General features: G+C 34.6%; 1 protein-coding gene across 1 annotated transcript in view; it reads left to right on the plus strand.

Annotated features, from left to right (window-relative positions):
• ZBTB7C (zinc finger and BTB domain containing 7C) overlaps nt 1–16910 on the plus strand; it is a 552014-nt gene that overhangs the window by 191 nt on the left and 534913 nt on the right. The gene's annotated exons all lie outside the window — the stretch shown is intronic.

Raw genomic sequence — 16910 nt, forward strand, 5'->3', positions numbered from 1 at the left:
TCCTTTTACATCCTTGAGAAAACCTCTCTTCGAATACCTCCTAGTCTGCCTAATACCTCTGTTCCTTGCTTTGAAGCTGGAAGGTAGAGGATATTTTTTTACATTTTATTTTATTTCGGTAGTTGCTGCTGTTTCTCTTGTAATCTGGATACGTTTGGGAACGTTCCCCTCTGGGAGAAGCTGGGGGCTATTCCTGTGATACAAGGGGGCGGAGAAGATGCGGTGGCGATTCAAGGGTTTCGTGTGGCAGCCATGCAGCTGGGGAAGAAGGGAAACGGGGAGGGGAAAGCAGAGCAAGCGAGCTAGAGAGACTCCTAGTTGGCATTAGTGGACGAAGTAGCTAAAGGGGAGTTGGAGGGATGGCGAAGGAGAACTTTTGAGACCGTCTGGGAACCCCAGGGGGACTGCGGTACTTTCAGGAGCAGAGAGAGGCGAATCGAGGAAAAGTTAAGTAGCGACAGGTGGTTTCCGCTTAAAGTTCTGTTGCGGCTCGTCCCGAAAGTTACATTGGCATTTTGGAGAGGTACGATTTCCTTTCTCTTTTCTCCCCCTACGCGCTTTCTTTACTCAGGAGATGGGGGTTGGAGGATGCTGGGGGAGAGCCGCCTGCAAGAATGTCCTGGCGCCGGAACCTTTCGAACTCCACATCTAAAGATGCTGCCAGGCCAGGGGAATATGCCAGGCAAGGGGACGGGACGGGTGAGAGATGTAACTGGGAACTGAAGTTGGATGAAGCTTCGTATACTATATTATATATTCTTGTATCTCCGAGAGGAGAGGAGCTGGGAGAGGTAGGTATCCTGGGGAAGATGAGTGAGTGCTGAGGTTGACGGGCAGGGGAGGACTATGTGTGGCTGACACTGGATATGCTTTTCGTAAATTCTGGTGAAATTTAAGGATCTACAAGGTGCCTGGCGTAGAAGACTAGAAGGACAGGGTATATCTTTTCAGTGGTTTTCGATGTAACCTATGTCATTTGCCAGCACGCTTCCCTCGTGTGTGTGGTGTGTGTGTGTGTCTTTTGAAAGAAAACCTAGTTGGGTCACTGTGCCCTTTGTTGTTCTGGTTATTTGTTTGATTTTATCAGATGAATGGGCAGGGAATCCCAAGGAGAGAATCAAGCGCGTTTCCCTTTTCTTTTGTAACCCTGTGAAACTTGGAGGCGTTTGTGGAAACAGTCTGGGGAGTAAAGTGGGTTGCAGCTTCTTTCTCAAGGCTTCTGCTTCTGATCATTTGGGGTTCTGGTGTTTGAGTCTGTCTGAAAGACATTATTCAAAGTGGAAAAAGAAGGCATCAGTTCAGAGTGGTGAAACTTTATTTTTAGGGATAAGGATAGTGGGGGAAAGGAGCAGGAACCCCAGAAAAAGAAAGACAGGGAGACAGACGCATTGTGTAGGAGCTGGAAATGCTGTCATTCCTGGGCTTGGTTTTGTTTATCAGCAGCACAAATCCAGTTCAATTTCACAAGCATTTATTAGATGCCTATTCTGTGCAAGATGCAGCTCCAGGCTCTGGGATTGTAAACACAAAACACACGAAAGGCCAAGGTATGGTATTGCTTTTTATTTATCTTCTGCTAAAAGAAATCCAGATCTACTCTTGTAGATCTGGAATTTAAAATAAATAAAAATTGGGAAAGGAGACAAGAAATCACAGTGCTTTGTCATTTTAGGTACTAAGTAAATGCTTATTGACTGATTGATTTGGGTATTTATTGTCAGAAAATAAATTAAAAATCAAAAACAAAGCTACTGCTTTTAAACAATATTCACAAAACTGAAGAGGTAGGTGAGAATGAGGAATAGAGTGATATGGGGAAAAGGAAGCTGGTTGCCAGAGAACCTTTGTTCAAAACCTGCCTAGGATGCTGCCTACCTATATAACCTTAAACAAGTCAGCCTCTGAGGGTCTCAGTTTCCTTATCTGCAAAATGATGTAGTTGAATAACTTCTGAGGTCTCCTCTAGTTTTAGACCCATAACTGAGATCAGTTTCCTTCTTATGCAGATAAGGAAATGCCTAGTAATTTAGTGACTTGTCCAAGAAAAACTAATTAGTACCAAAGCTGAAACTATAATCGTGGTCTTTCAGTTCCCTGTGAAATAATTTTTGCATGCACCAAAGATGAGAGAAAATTAAGTCTACTTTGTTACATCTCTCCAATAATGAAGGATTACTTATATGCACTTTGCTATGTATTTCCTCTCAGTTGCTAACAGTTTACAGTGAAGAATACTGTCCTGGGAATATTAAGGGAAGACATGTGGGGAAAAAACTCAAAAGACAGTGAAGGTATTCCCCTTGCCCTCAAGTAACTTATAGTCTAATGTATGACAGGTACATGGAAATGAAAATGTATTGTATTTTTCCCACCACCTTGCTGATTTATACCCCTCTCCCCCAAAGTGGAACACAGAATCAGCTTTTTGTAAGACAATAAATGAGAATGATGAAGATAAAGAGAGCAGTAATAATAAAAATGAATAAAATATCTTTATTAAACTGGAAATAAATGTATATAAACACAGTAAAGATATTTCATATCTCAATTTTATGTAATTATTTTTATTGTGTGACTATTTTTTCCTTTCAAAGAGATTTTGTAGAATCCCAGAATAGCAGAGTTGAACACATCTTAGAGGTCCTTTATTCCAATCCATTCCTTAAAAAAAAAGAAAAAAAAAACACCTCTATCTTATGCCTGAAAATCTTTGTTTAAGAATCTAGTGCTATGAGGTATTTGGAAAAACAGGGGTGGTGTCGTGCATCAAGAACTGGCCAGAAAGTCCCTAATTCAAATTCTCTCTTATACTGGTTCTTTGATGGTAAGGCAAGTTAGATTTTCAGAATGTCAAGAAAACTTTCTGAGACTATAAGATGCCAAAATGTGTCAATGAAAAGAGAGTTGCTGACAAGAATGAAATCATAAATCCTGTGTATGTATGTGTAAGTATATATAAAGTACAAATGTATATATTTGATAGGTATACATGTATATACACATATGTCTATATTAATAGCTCAATAAACATTTCTATCAGGAAGTATAGACTTTAGAACTAGAAGGGGCCTTTTAGGTCATTTAGTCCAACTCCATTTTACAGATAAATAAACTGAGGCCCAGATGAAATAGGTGCTTTAAAAACAACAAAGATGCCATGTATTTATTTATAGCTCTACAATAAATGAAAACATAACTGCTGAGAAATTCTCTGGTGATGAAGCCATTTGTTTCTGGTGCTTTACTTTCACCCCAAGCCCCCAAATCACCTCCAGGCTTAACTGATTTTCTTTTTCCTGACAGTTAGGTTAGGAGCAAACAATGTCTCATGTGGTTTCCTAATCCTAAACAATAAATTGCATTTCCATCCAATGTGCCCTTTGCTTCCTGTTTAAAACAACAAAAACAAAAAGCCCCAAACAAACAAACCAAAAAACCATGTCTCTTACAATGAGCCTCTTTGGGACATAATCTTAACATCTCCTGATCTCTTTTTCCAACAAATAACTTAAACTGATTTTGCTACATGGTCTGGTTTGATGAATTGCGATGGGACTGGAGCTTAGGAGTTCCACTGAAGCATTGGCTTTTGGGGATAACGGTTAAGAGGAGCCTAATTTTTGGATCAATTACCTCATGAATACAAATGAAATAAAGAATGATGGTAGATATCAAAAGAGAAGGGTGAACTATTGTTAGGAATGTATGACAATATCAATGAAGAAATTTTCAGCAGTTTGTTAAATTGTATTTTTGTCAAATAAACACAATCTATTATTTGGTTGCAATGAATGGTAATCATAATTCATATTTATAAAGTCTTTTAAATTTAGGTAGGTTGTACAATAACTGTCCCCATGTTAAAGATGGGGGGGCAGAAATGGAAAGAGCAGAAGGAGCTGACCAAAAACACATGTTTAAAATTTATAGTGGTAATGACATGTTTCTAAGTGTATCAAACATTGATTTTCAGCATAAGTCAAAGAGATAAATCATAGGATCATACACTTTGAGCAGGGAGACTATCCCTTGGTTTATAAATAAGGAAATTGAGAGCCAGAGAGGTTGTGACTAATGTCACACAGATAGTTGGGACAGATAGGTACCATAGTAGATAGAATCCTGGACTTGGAAGACAGATCTTCATGAATTTAAATCAGATTTCAGGCACTTATTAATTTTTCAACCCTAGACAGGTTACTTCACCCTGTTTCCCTCAGTTTCCTCATTTGTAAAGTGAGTTGGAGAAGAGAATGGCAAATCATTCCATTATGTTTGCCAAGAAAACTCCCAGTTGGATTACAAATTGTTGGACACAACTAAAAATGACTAAACATTGAAAAGATATGTGTAATATATATATATATAGTATGTATATGTATGTGTATATATATATATATATATATATATATAAATAGTATGTATATGTATATGTGTATATGTATTTTTTTCCCATAGGATGGGAATAAGGATTGTTTCATTCTTTGTATTTGAATTTCCAATGTCTAACCTATTTATAGTAGGTATTTAATTATGTTTATTGATTGGCTGACTCAGCTCTAAATCTCTTATTCTATGCTTTAGTAGAGAAAGGGACAAACAAGAACTATTAATATGCTTCTAATTAAGTGGAAGTGAAGTAGAGAAACTATATATAAATTCTTGGTAGAAAAACCCAGATTGAGTCATTTACATCCTGTCTTTCAAAAGATCTTAGTAAATATAAAGCCAGAAGAAATCTAATATTATTATTATCTAATACTATTTCCTCATTTTACAAATTGGGCCTTAGAAAACCAGGAGCAGGACATTTAATTAGGGCATACACTGAAAAAGATTAGAGTAGAAGTTTTTATGAACTATAGTATTCCTTTGGATTAATTTGTTCTTTACTAAATGTAAATGTTCCAGAGGGGCAACAAGATATAATTCAGTTTAGTGCTTTGTTTATTTATTAATTTATTTGTCTATTTATTTATTTGTTGAGTATTAATTTTGATTTGTTAGGGCAAATATCAAGATTAGTAAAAAGGAAAGAGAAATAAAAATAATAAGTAAAGGATATGGAATATAACCAAAACAACTCAATCATAAAATTATTTTAAAATGTAATCAACAATGAAAATGATAAATGGTCATCAGAAATTCCATCGATACTGATTGCAATCATCTTATACAGACATTTAACCCCTAGAAATCTTTTGTCACAGCAAAAAGAAAATGCTTTAGTTAGTAAATATATTACTTACTTGCCAAATGGAGAGAAATGGAAGCCAAAGACAACAGTGATTTAAAATATAAATTTATCTATAATATTCCAAAGAAAGATGATGAACAATTATTAGCAGTATTGTATCATAAGTCAGAGAGAAGTAGTGAATGGTAAAATCAGTTTGAAGAAAATCTGGCAAGAGCACCAACTAAGAAAGTTATCCCAAGGTCACTTAAGGACAAAAATGAAAGGAGGACAACAGAGAGAAGAAAAATAGAAAAGATCTATGAAGATTACTGTAACAAAATGTCTTCATGACCAATATCAGTGGAACTACCACAACTGGACACTAACATTCCAGACCCAGATGTTCTTATAAGGGAGATAGAAATGACACATGAGAAAACAAAGATATGAAAAGCAGCTGCATTGGACTAAGTCATATAGAGAGCATCCATGCTGGAGAAAAAGGGGGAAAAAAGGGATGTGAAGTGGGGGAAGATAACTGCAGACAAGGAAAGAATCTTATACCTTGTACTACTCTGTACTCTGCCCCTTCCTCCCCCCCCCCCAAAAAAAAAGGAAATGAGAAATCAATAAAAGAACTAGTATCCATATGCCTACTTTCCCATCTCTTTGGTGATTTTTGTTATTCAGTTCTTTCAGTCCTGTCTGAATCTTCATGGCCCATTTGAGGTTTTCTTGGCAAACATACTGGAGTAGCTTGCCATTTCCCTCTCCAGCTCATTTTCCAGATGAAGAATTGAGTCAGTAGAAATAGTGACTTGTGCAGGATCACACATCTAATAAGTATCTGAGGTCCAGGATCACATGTCTAATAAGTATCTAATTTGAAATCAAGTTCTCTTCTCTCTAGGACCTGCACTCTATTGATTCCCATCAATGCATAATATTTATTCCTAAACAAATCAAATACAAGCTCAATGAAAGTATTAGTAGAGAAAAAGCAAGTTTTCAGGAGTAATATTCAATAATGAACCATATTTCTACCATTTCATAATTGGATGAAAGATGTAAAGAATGTAAAAACTTATTTGTGCTTAATTTTTTGTTGATTATGAAAAAAAAAATACTGCTTCAAAAACTTTTCCTCCCCCTTTCCCCAACAGAGTGTCTCCTACCCATACATGAAAAGTCATTCAAGCTCTTTTTAAAGATATAACAAAAGAAATAATCCTGTTCAGTCATCCTTTAATCATAAAAAATCAAGTGAGGCATAAAATGGGAAGATGGATGCATTGCAAAAGTGATGTGATAGAGATCAAATGTAGAATCTAATGCAGAGGCTTTTCCCATGAATAGTGAAATCTTCCAAATATTTTCATTTGTGGATGGCATAGTTGTACCAAGCCCTGGAGCACCACAAAATCTCCTGGAAGAGGTGCATTTTAGCTACTCAAAAGAATTTGGCCTAACTTGATATGGGAACCAAATGGAGGAAAAATGTTTGTTGCTCAGATTATTACATGCATTTGTATAGAAGTTGTATAGAATTTGTCCCTCAGCATGGATTTCTGGGACGACAGTTCAGATGGACAATTGGTTTCAGAACCAAACAGGAGCTGGTGATTTGGTTGGATAGTAAAGAACTTAATAAGTGCTTGTTGATTGCCTTTGGAAAATTACAAAGTTCCTTTAATGATCCCAAGCTTCCCATGGAAAGGCTCTTCAACTGGTATTGTTATATATTAATGAGGTATGGAATACAACATTCTCTGAAAAACTTTAAATAAATATCACATAGAAGACAATGGAGATACCCAATAGGTGTGGATGGACTGCAACATATAATCAATGAAGATCTCTATAGAAGAATAGGGGTATTAGTGAGATATCCTATTTTCAATAGGGTCAAAAATGAATGTTAGGAAGAAAAGATGAGTTCTTTACCTGTCAAGGGTGAGAGATGACAGTTGGGCAGTCAGAGAAGGACTCCATTGATTTCCTTACAGTGTCAGGAAGAAGGATCACAGTATGTTGGATGGATCAACCTGCAGCAAAATTATGGAAAGACTTGAACAAGAGTTCCATTGGAAAAGCTGGCATGGATAGGTTACTATTTATTTATTGGAGGAAACTCCCACATCAGTGACATCACAGATGTGTTTTAGAATTTGGTTGCTGATTTTTACTATCCTTCCTCTTGTAAATCAATACTTTACCTCTGATTATTTGGAAAGAATCATACAATGATGACGACAAGATCCACTACAAGATCCACTGCTATTTCCTTCTCCATCTCATTTGACTGATGAGGAAATTGAAGCAATTCTTTCCTAAATGATATTCTATCACACCTCCCAGAGTTGATGCTCCAAACCTTCCTGTACTTAGGTCCTCCTTCCTCTCCCCCCCTCCCCAGATCCCAGCCAAATCTGCTTCCAAAGCAGAAGACAGGAAATAGAGATGACCCATCATACCTTCATCATACCTAATCCATTTGACCATCGATTCCCATATGCTCACTTCTCTTTTGTTTCCCTGCCCTATCCCAAATTCCTGGAATTTACCTAAATGTTAGTTTCTATTTATTTTAGTTTGAAGCATTTCTATTTTAAAATATTTTTAAATTCTATTTTTCATTTATAAAACAAGCATTTACATAATATAGTAGAACATAAAAAGATGACTGCACTGCACCTACAACTGTAACTGCAATTCTATTATGGACAACCTGCTATTCCTTTTATTTTTGTCTTTTTAATTTTTAAAATTAAAAAAAATTATTTTATTTTTAATTTATAGAATAAAATAAGCATTTCTATAACAGTATAATAAAAAGTTGTACATGAAACTGCTTGCCATTCCTTTTAAATATATATTAGGTTATCAGAATTTTTTCCCTTTTTTTCTACATTTCTTCCCTGCTCTATAGATAGATACCCATTTAACCTAACACATACACACACACACACACACATACACACATATACACACACATTGTTTTATACATTCAATTGCCAAGAGAATATTATATACAGTAACAGCTATATCGTTTTAGAAATGACTTTGAGTGAATAATTTTGACTATTATAAACCTAAATTAATTATAAAATACATATGAAGACACTGCATCTATAGAAAAAAACTGATATATATATTTGTATAGAATAATTTTACATATATTTCTTTTAAATATATAATAAAGTTATCATGTGAATTTTTCCCTTTTTTTCTTCTCTCTTTGTCCCAATTACTCATCTTAGAGATGGTTACACAATTTTACCTAAACTAATTAATATTCAATGTCAACCCAAATTAAATAACATTTCTAATTTTTAAAATTTCCCCCCTCTTTTGATCTTGTCTCAACTCCTTGTTTTACTTAAATAAATTTAAAATTCCTCCTGCTCTTTCTTTCTTCCTTCCTTCCTTCCTTCCTTCTTTCTTCTTTCTTTCTTTCTCTTTCTTTCTTCCTTCTTTCTCTTTCTTTCTTTCCTTTCTTTCTTTCTTTTTTCTTTCTTTCTTCCTTCCTTCTTTCCTTCCTTCCTTCCTTCTTTCTTTCTCTTTCTTTCTTTCTTTCTTTCTTTCTTTCTTTCTTTCTTTCTTTCTTTCTTTCTTTTTTCTTTTCTTCTTTCTTTTTTCTTTCTTTCTTTCCTTCCTTCTTTCTTCTTTCCTTCTTTCTTTCTTTCTTTCTTTCTTCTTTCTTTTTCTTTCTTTCTTTCTTTCTTTCTTTCTTTCTTTCTTTCTTTCTTTCTTTCTTTCTTTCTTTCTTTCTTCTTTCCTTCTTTCTTTCTTTCCTTCCTTCTTTCTTTCTCTTTCTCTCTCTCTCTTCTTTCTTTCTCTTTCTCTCTCTCTCTTCTTTCTTTCTTTCTTTCTTTTTTCTTTCTTTCTTTCTTTCTATCTTTCTGTCTTTCGTCTTTCCTTTCCTCCTTTCCTTCCTCCCTTCCACCCTCCTTTCTTTCTCTCTTTTGCTTTTTCTCTCTCTCTCTCTTTCTTTCTTTCTTTCTTTCTTTCTTTCTTTCTTTCTTTCTTTCTTCTTTCTTTCTTCTTTCTTTCTTTCTTTCTTTCCTTCTTTCTTTCTATCTTTCTCTTAATGGAGAATCTTTTGTTATTCCCTCCTCTTAGAGATATCAGTGAATAAAGTGTAGTAAGAGTCACTTTGTATTTTGAAGAATTGGAGAAGTTGTCATTCCTTACCCATGCCATAACTTTCCTCTCTTCTAAAGCCAGCCTATCTCTTATTCAGTTGTTTCCAACCCTTCATGGTCTCATTTGGGATTTTCTTGGAAAAGATACTGGAATGGTTTGCTATTTCCTTCTCCATCTCATTTGACTGATGAGGAAATTGAAGCAATCGGGGTTAAGTGCCTTGCCCAGGGTCACACAGCTAGTAGGTGTCTGAGGGCAAGATTTGAACTCTGGAAGATGAGTTTTTCTGACTTCAGGCGCTGTACTCTATACACTGATCTACCTAGCTGCCTTCCAGTATATCTTACACAGCCATACCTTGTTTTATTGTGCTTCCCTTTATTGCATTTTGCAAATATTGTGAAGATGGGGGGGTTGTTTGTTTTTACAAATTCAAGGTTTGTGCCAATCCTGTGTTGAGTACCATTCTTCCAACAGTATGTGCTTACATTTTTTGTCTCTGTCACATTTTGCTAATTCTTGCAATATTTTAAACTTTTTCATTATTATTATACGTGTTATGATGACCTGTGATCAGTGATCTTTGAGATTACTTTTGTAGCTATTTAAGGGCTCTCTGAACTATACCTATATAAGGTAGTGAGCTTAGTGATAAATATTCTATGTATTCTTACTGCTCTACCAACTGGTCATTTCCTTGTCTTTCTCGGTTTCTGTGGGCTTCCCTATTTCCTGAGACATCACAATATTGAACACTATTTATTTGATAAAGCAGCAATGGGATTTGAGAAGATTGACTACAACTTTGAAAGAAGTTCCACATGTGGATAAAGTGCTATTAAACAGAATTGCATGCTACAGAGAAATCTTCCATGAAAGGAAGGGTCAATCAATGAGATAAAATTCATTGTTGTCTTATTTTAAGAAATTGCCACAGGTACCCAATCTTCAGCAACCAACACCTTTATCAATCAGCAGCTTTCAACATTAAAGCAAGACTCTCCACTAGCAAAAAGTTATGACTCACTGAATGCTTATCATTGTTAGATTTTTTTAGCAATAAAATATTTAAAAATTAAGATGTATACATTTTAAAGATATTGCATGCTTGTTCACATAATAGATGACCATATAGTGTATATATATATATATATTTTTTAATATGCATTGGAAAAAAAAACTCATGTAATTTGCTTTAATGTGGTGTTTGCTTTATGGTGATAGTCTGGAACTGAACCTGCAATATCTTTAAGGTCTGCATGTATCCTTCCTATAACCCTGCTTGATGGCCCTACTAGATGCTTCACACAGCCTTTCTCCTGGGCTGAAGCATAAGAGGAGCATATGAAAACATACTTCTTTTTTGTAGGTAGTGTCTCTTCTTTTCTTTTTTTAATATTATATCTGTACTTTATTTTTTTAATTAAAGCTTTTTATTTACAAAACATATGCCTGCGTATTTTTTAACATTGACCCTTGCAAAACTTTCTGTTACAAATTTTTCCTTCCTTCCCCCTACCCCCTCCCTTAGATGGCAGGTAATCCAACACATATTAAATATGTTAAAATATATGTTAAATCTAATATACGTATACATATTTATATAGTTATCTTGCTGCACAAGAAAAATCAGATCTAGAAAGGAAAAAAATAAACCTGAGAGAGAAAAAAAAATGCAAGCAAACATCAACAGAAAGCGTGAAAATTCTGTTGTGGTCCACACTCAATTCCCACAATTCTCTCTCTGGGTGTAGATGGCTTTCTTCATCACTGAACAATTGGAATTGGTTTGAATTCTCTCATTGTTGAAGAGAGCTATGTCCATTAGAATTGATCATTGTATAGTCTTGTTGTTGCCGTGTATAATGATTTTCTGGTTCTGCTCATTTCACTTAGCATCAGTTCAGATAACTCTCTCCAGGCCTCTCTAAAATCAGCCTGCTGGTCATTTATTCTTTTCTGCTCCCAATCAGGCTAGATGAGACTATGCATCTCCAACTTCCTCATGTATTACTTCTCTACTTGACCAATAAAAAGTATCAGTTTGTTTGTAGAGGAGCACAGACTTTAGTCTACAGAATAGTAATTCAACCCTTTCCCCTTTCTTTTTCCTGAGTCTTTACATTTTCTTTATATTTTTAACCCCTTAGATTCTTTTTGTCCTGTGACAATTCTTTTTTGGTTTTCATTTTAGTTATTGATCAGACTTTTTTTTTTCATCTTAGTTGTTGATTGGACTTTTATAATAGTTTGCATTTATAGAGAGCTTTAAGGTTTACAAAGGACTTCATATATCTCAACTTACTTGATCCTCATAACAGTCCTGAGCAGTGAGTGTTATTATCCCTGTCTTACAGTTTAGGAAACTGAGGTAGACAAAGGTTAAGTGATTGAAAGTGAATTTGAACTTAGATCTTCCTTGGTCCAGGTCTAACTCTCTAATCCCTGTGCCTCCTAGCTGACTCTTTAACAATAGCTTTGTTGTCTTGCCCTATAAACAAGAGAGAATTAATTTTGTAGCTTAGATTTTTCTTGATAATTGTTCTGATTTAGCTTTGTGGTAAATGGGTGCTCATTTCTTAGGCATATCTATTTTTGGAGGTTTGCAAGTCAAAGTTCTGTTTGTTCTGATTTCTTTTTCAGGAATGACTCAAATGCCCTTTTTTGAAAATCCATATGTCTTTATTGATGATTAAGCTAGTTTTTTCAGAATATGCTTTTTAAAGGTGCATCTTGATCTTATTTGTTTTAAAAATATAATATAATGCATTCCAATTTTTTTTCTGTGATTTCTCCTGGACAGGAGAAATATATAAGGATTATAATCCTTAGCTGTACATACAAGACCCAACTCCCATCTGGCTATATAATTGATTTTTTTAAATATGGAAATTCAGAAATTTAACCACTACAGACCCTGAAGTTTAATCTTGGACATTTTTTGTTTCTCAGTTTGTAATATGTTTTCTGACATTAGTACTTAGTCAATTGTTTTCAAAACTTATGGCTAGTTTTTTTGGGGGGACATTATTTCCTACAGTATGATAGTAATGCTTTTAAATTTATCATGTTTTTCTGGGTAATCTATGATTCTTAAATTAGTACCTATGTATCAGATTTTCTAGATTGTTTTGGTTCGCATGGAATTCATGCATGATTTAAAAGTTATTTTTGTTTATGTTCTATCAGTTTTTCTTCTACTTCTGTATTTTTGAGTGGTAAATCTTTTATTCTCTTTTTCTGAGTCCCTACCACTTTGGAGAATTTTTTAGGGGTGTTTTAATTTGTTTTTCATATTGTCTTATTTATTAGTTCTTTTAAAGTTCTGATTTCTGGTCCAATTGTCAACCTAATATCTTTTTTTTTAAAAAAATCTCTTCTGAATTTCATGTTTTGCCCTTGTTCTCTTCTTTATTGAGGGTTTTTGATTCATTTTCCTTTAATGTATAATACTTATTAATTGTGTTAAAAAAATTCTCATTTAACTTTTGTTCTATTTTGTTTTATCCACTTGAGAGGTAGGCTTATACATTATCTTTTTTTATTTTTTATCTTTCTTCTTGTTTTTTTTTTCCTAGTAGTTTATCTCAAGCTTCCCATCATATCATTCACTGTTCCCACTTCCATTTCTATAACTTGCATATTTTCTCCTAAATTCACTCTCAAGTCTGTGTGGCTTCATTAACCTCAAGTTAGAGAAGGAATTTTGTGGCCTAACTGGACCTTTGCCCTGTGTAAATTTCATCAGGAGAGGTCAAACCATTTTTTAAAAAAAATAGGTAGATTTCTAGATTTCTTTCTCTCAGACACCAAAGCCCCTTCTTCTTTGAATGGCTTTGTATTGCTTTGACTTCCTTCCAAAATTAAATCCCCTTTTCATATGCTCCTAAACAAGATCAATGTTTTTTCATTTCTTCTTATTTAGTGAGGGGGTTCAGACTGAATTACCACTCTAAGGAAACCTAGTTGAGGACTTTATATTCTAAAACACAAGATTATCAAGTTGTATGTGTTGGCTTAGCCTGGTTTGTAGGACAGCCTGGAGGTGATTAGGAGGAATAACTGGCTTAGGCAGTTCATCCTCTGCTGCTATTTCAGAAGGATTTACTTTATGTGGAACATATTTCTATCTTCTCATCATAATTTAAATTATAATAGATTTAACACATTTTGTTTTTAGGTGTGGAGGAGTTATACTAAAAATAAGTACCAATCACATGACAATTTAAATCCTTTCTTAAGGGTACTTATGGGGTCTTCTCTAATGAGAAATAGAAGGATTTAGTGAACAGAATCCTGGATTTGGAATCAGAGGACTTAATAAAAGCTAATATTTATGTAGCACCTACTATGTGCTAGGCATTATGTTAAATACTTTACAAATATTAGCTTGTTTAATGCTTATAACAATCCTGGGAAGTAGGTGCTAATATCATTTTCATTTTACAGATGAGGAAACTGAGGCAAGTAGAGATTAATGGATCACACACTGAGTATCTAAGGCTGCATTTGAACTCAGGTCCCCAGACCCTGTACTCTATTCGTTTAGTTGCCTTTGACTTGGGTTCAAATCCTGCCTCTATTTTTATTATCTCTGTGATCTGAGGGATCAAGTATGATAGACTTTTTGGACAGCAGTTTCTTCATATATGAAATAAGATAGTTGGTTCCAGCTCTAACTCTATGATCTTATGATAGGTTGATATAAAGTTCTGAATAAATGGAATAGCTTGGCTTGGGAATAAGGAATGAGTGGGCATGGTACCAAAATGGCAGCCAGTTGCTTAAGGGGAAGGTACCAAATGTAATTTTTGTTCCTTAACAATTTTACTGAGGATCATTCTCTTAATAGACCATCAAGATTAGTTATTCTCTTTTATTATTAACTTAGTGATAGGGCTGTACTTTCTGAGAACTCTGGAGGTGGTTCTAAGAGTAAAGTCACAGATATTTCTCTTTTTCCTCCAAGCAGTGAAACTATTCATTCTAGGATCTCCCCTTGTCTTCTCTCCCACCCCCACTTCTTGTCTGAGTATCAGCGAGGTCTTTTGTGAAAGACTTTAACTTCTGTTTAGAAATATTACCTTATTGAATTTTGGGGGGGAGCATGTTTGTGGGATCAGAGTTTTGGGGAGAAGGGGAATCATCATATAAGTGAAATTTATTAATAGATCTTTTTCTCCAGTTTATCATTGCCTATTATATAATTCTGTGTATATTTCTTTGTTTTTCTGGTAGATAAGCATTCTTTCTCAAAGAAGTTCAGTATTTGACTCATAGATTTCCTCTTCATCACATTTTATGCCCTTAAATTAGGAAATTTCAGTATGCTTGTTGATATTTCCTAAACATCCTGAATTCTCAGGTCAACTCCATCCATGCACATGGATGTCACATTGATCTCACTGGTCCCCACCTGGATTCTCTTCTCCCCAAATTCTGAAATTTTTTATCTAACCATAACCCCTTACTATTCCATCTCTCTATATACCTTCATATTCCTAAACTCCTTCATTCTTAATGGGACCCCCAGTTCCTTCTCACCCTTCAATGTTCTTCTTGCTCTGCTTTCTTTTTCCTTCTTTCTCTGTTTTGACTTTATAGTTAACCAGTTAAATATTACACTGCATTATTCTCAAATCCCTTGTCTCCTTGTATACTTCACACCTTGCCAAACCCCAACCCTGAATTACTCACACCATCCACCTCTAGTACTCCTACTCACCTGCTGCTATTAGATGCTAGAGAAAGTCATGTAACTCTGCTGACTGTGTCTACTACAAATGTGTATTATCTATTTTTGACTGGGGCCTCATTACAGCAATTCTTTTAGTCCTTCCTGATTCTTTTTACTTTATTTTATTTTATGGTTTGGGAGACAACTGGGGATAAGTGACTTGCTTAGGATCACACAGCTAGTAAGTGTTAAATTGTCTGAGGTCAAATGTGAACTCAGATCCTCCTGACTCCAGAGCCAGTGCTCTCTCCATTACCCCATTCAGCTACCTCCTTCCTAATTTTTTTTTAAAATTATATATTTTATTCAATCAGGAAAAATTTGGGTTTTGTCCCTCCTACTTCAAACTCTTTCCCTAGCAATTGAGAATGAAAGAAAAAAAAAAGAATATTAACAAAAATAGTTAAGCAAACAAACTTCTGATTAATGTCTAAAACAGTGTCTCCTTTTTATTACTCTGAGTCCTTCATCTATCTCAAGAGGTGGGCAGCATGTTTCATTATAAGTTCTTTGGAATTATGGTTTATCATGACACTGATCAGACTTCCTAAATCTTTCAGTATTGTCTTTATCCTATTGTTATCAATGTATAAATTGTTCTACTAGTCCTATTCACTTCACTCTATAACCAGTTTATACAAGTCTTCTCAAATTTCTCTGAAATAATCCCTTTGTTTTTAAATTTTTTAATTTTAAAAATTTTTCAATAGTATTTTATTTTTGCAAATATACATAAAGATAATTTTCAAAACTGATTTTTTTTTACCTTGTGTTTCAAATTTTTCTCCCTTCTTCCCTTCCCTTCCCCTTTCCCAAGACAGCAAGTAATCTGATATAGGTTTAATATATGCAATTCTTTTAAACATATTTCCATGTTTGTCATATTGTACAATAAAAATCAGACCAAAAGAGAAAAAAAAACACGAGAAAGAAAACAAACAAAAACCAAAAAGGTGAAAATACTATGCTTTGATCCACAATCAGTTTTCATAATTCTCTCTCTGCCTGAAGCTTATAGGAACTGGAATAAGGTGTGGATAAGAGGTGGATAAGGACAGCATTTTCCATTCCAAATCTATTAGGATTCCCTGGAATTGCCACATTATTGAGAAGAGCCAAATTCTTTACAGTTGATAAACACATAATCTTGTTGTTCCTGTGTACAATGGTTTCTTGGTTCTGCTCACATTACTCAGCATCAGTTCATAAAAGTCTTTCAAAGATTTTCTGAAATCAGCCTGCTCATTATTTCTTTTTCTTTTGTATAAAGCTTTTTATTTTCAGTACATATGCACAGTTTTCAGCATTAATCTTTGTAAAACCTTGTGTTCCAATTTTTTCTTTCTTCCCTCCCCTCCCCCTTCCCTTAGATGACAAGCAAATCAATGTATATTAAACACATGAAATTCTTCTATACATATTTCTACAATTATCATGCTGTACAAGGAAAGTCAGATCAAAAAGGAAAAAAGGAAAAAAAAGAAAACAAAACATAAGCAAACAACAGCAGCAAAAAAAGTGAAAATACAATGTTATGCTCCACACTCAGTCCCCATAGTCTTCTCTCTGGGTACAGATGGCTCTCTCCCTCACAAGACCATTGGAACTGAATCACCTCACTGTTGAAAAGCTGCTCATCATTTCTTATAGAACAATAATATTCCATAACTTTCATATACCACAATTTACCCAACCATTCTCCAACTGATGGGCATCCCACTCAGTTTCCAGTTCCTTTCCACCACAAAAGGGACGCCACAAACATTTTTGCACATGTGGGTCCTTTCTCTTCTCTTTTTTTGTGATCTCTTTGTATCTTTTTATTTCATATGGCACAATAGTATTCCA

Source organism: Antechinus flavipes, chromosome 1 (assembly GCF_016432865.1).
Source record: "Antechinus flavipes isolate AdamAnt ecotype Samford, QLD, Australia chromosome 1, AdamAnt_v2, whole genome shotgun sequence".
Taxonomy (NCBI): Eukaryota; Metazoa; Chordata; class Mammalia; order Dasyuromorphia; family Dasyuridae; genus Antechinus; species Antechinus flavipes.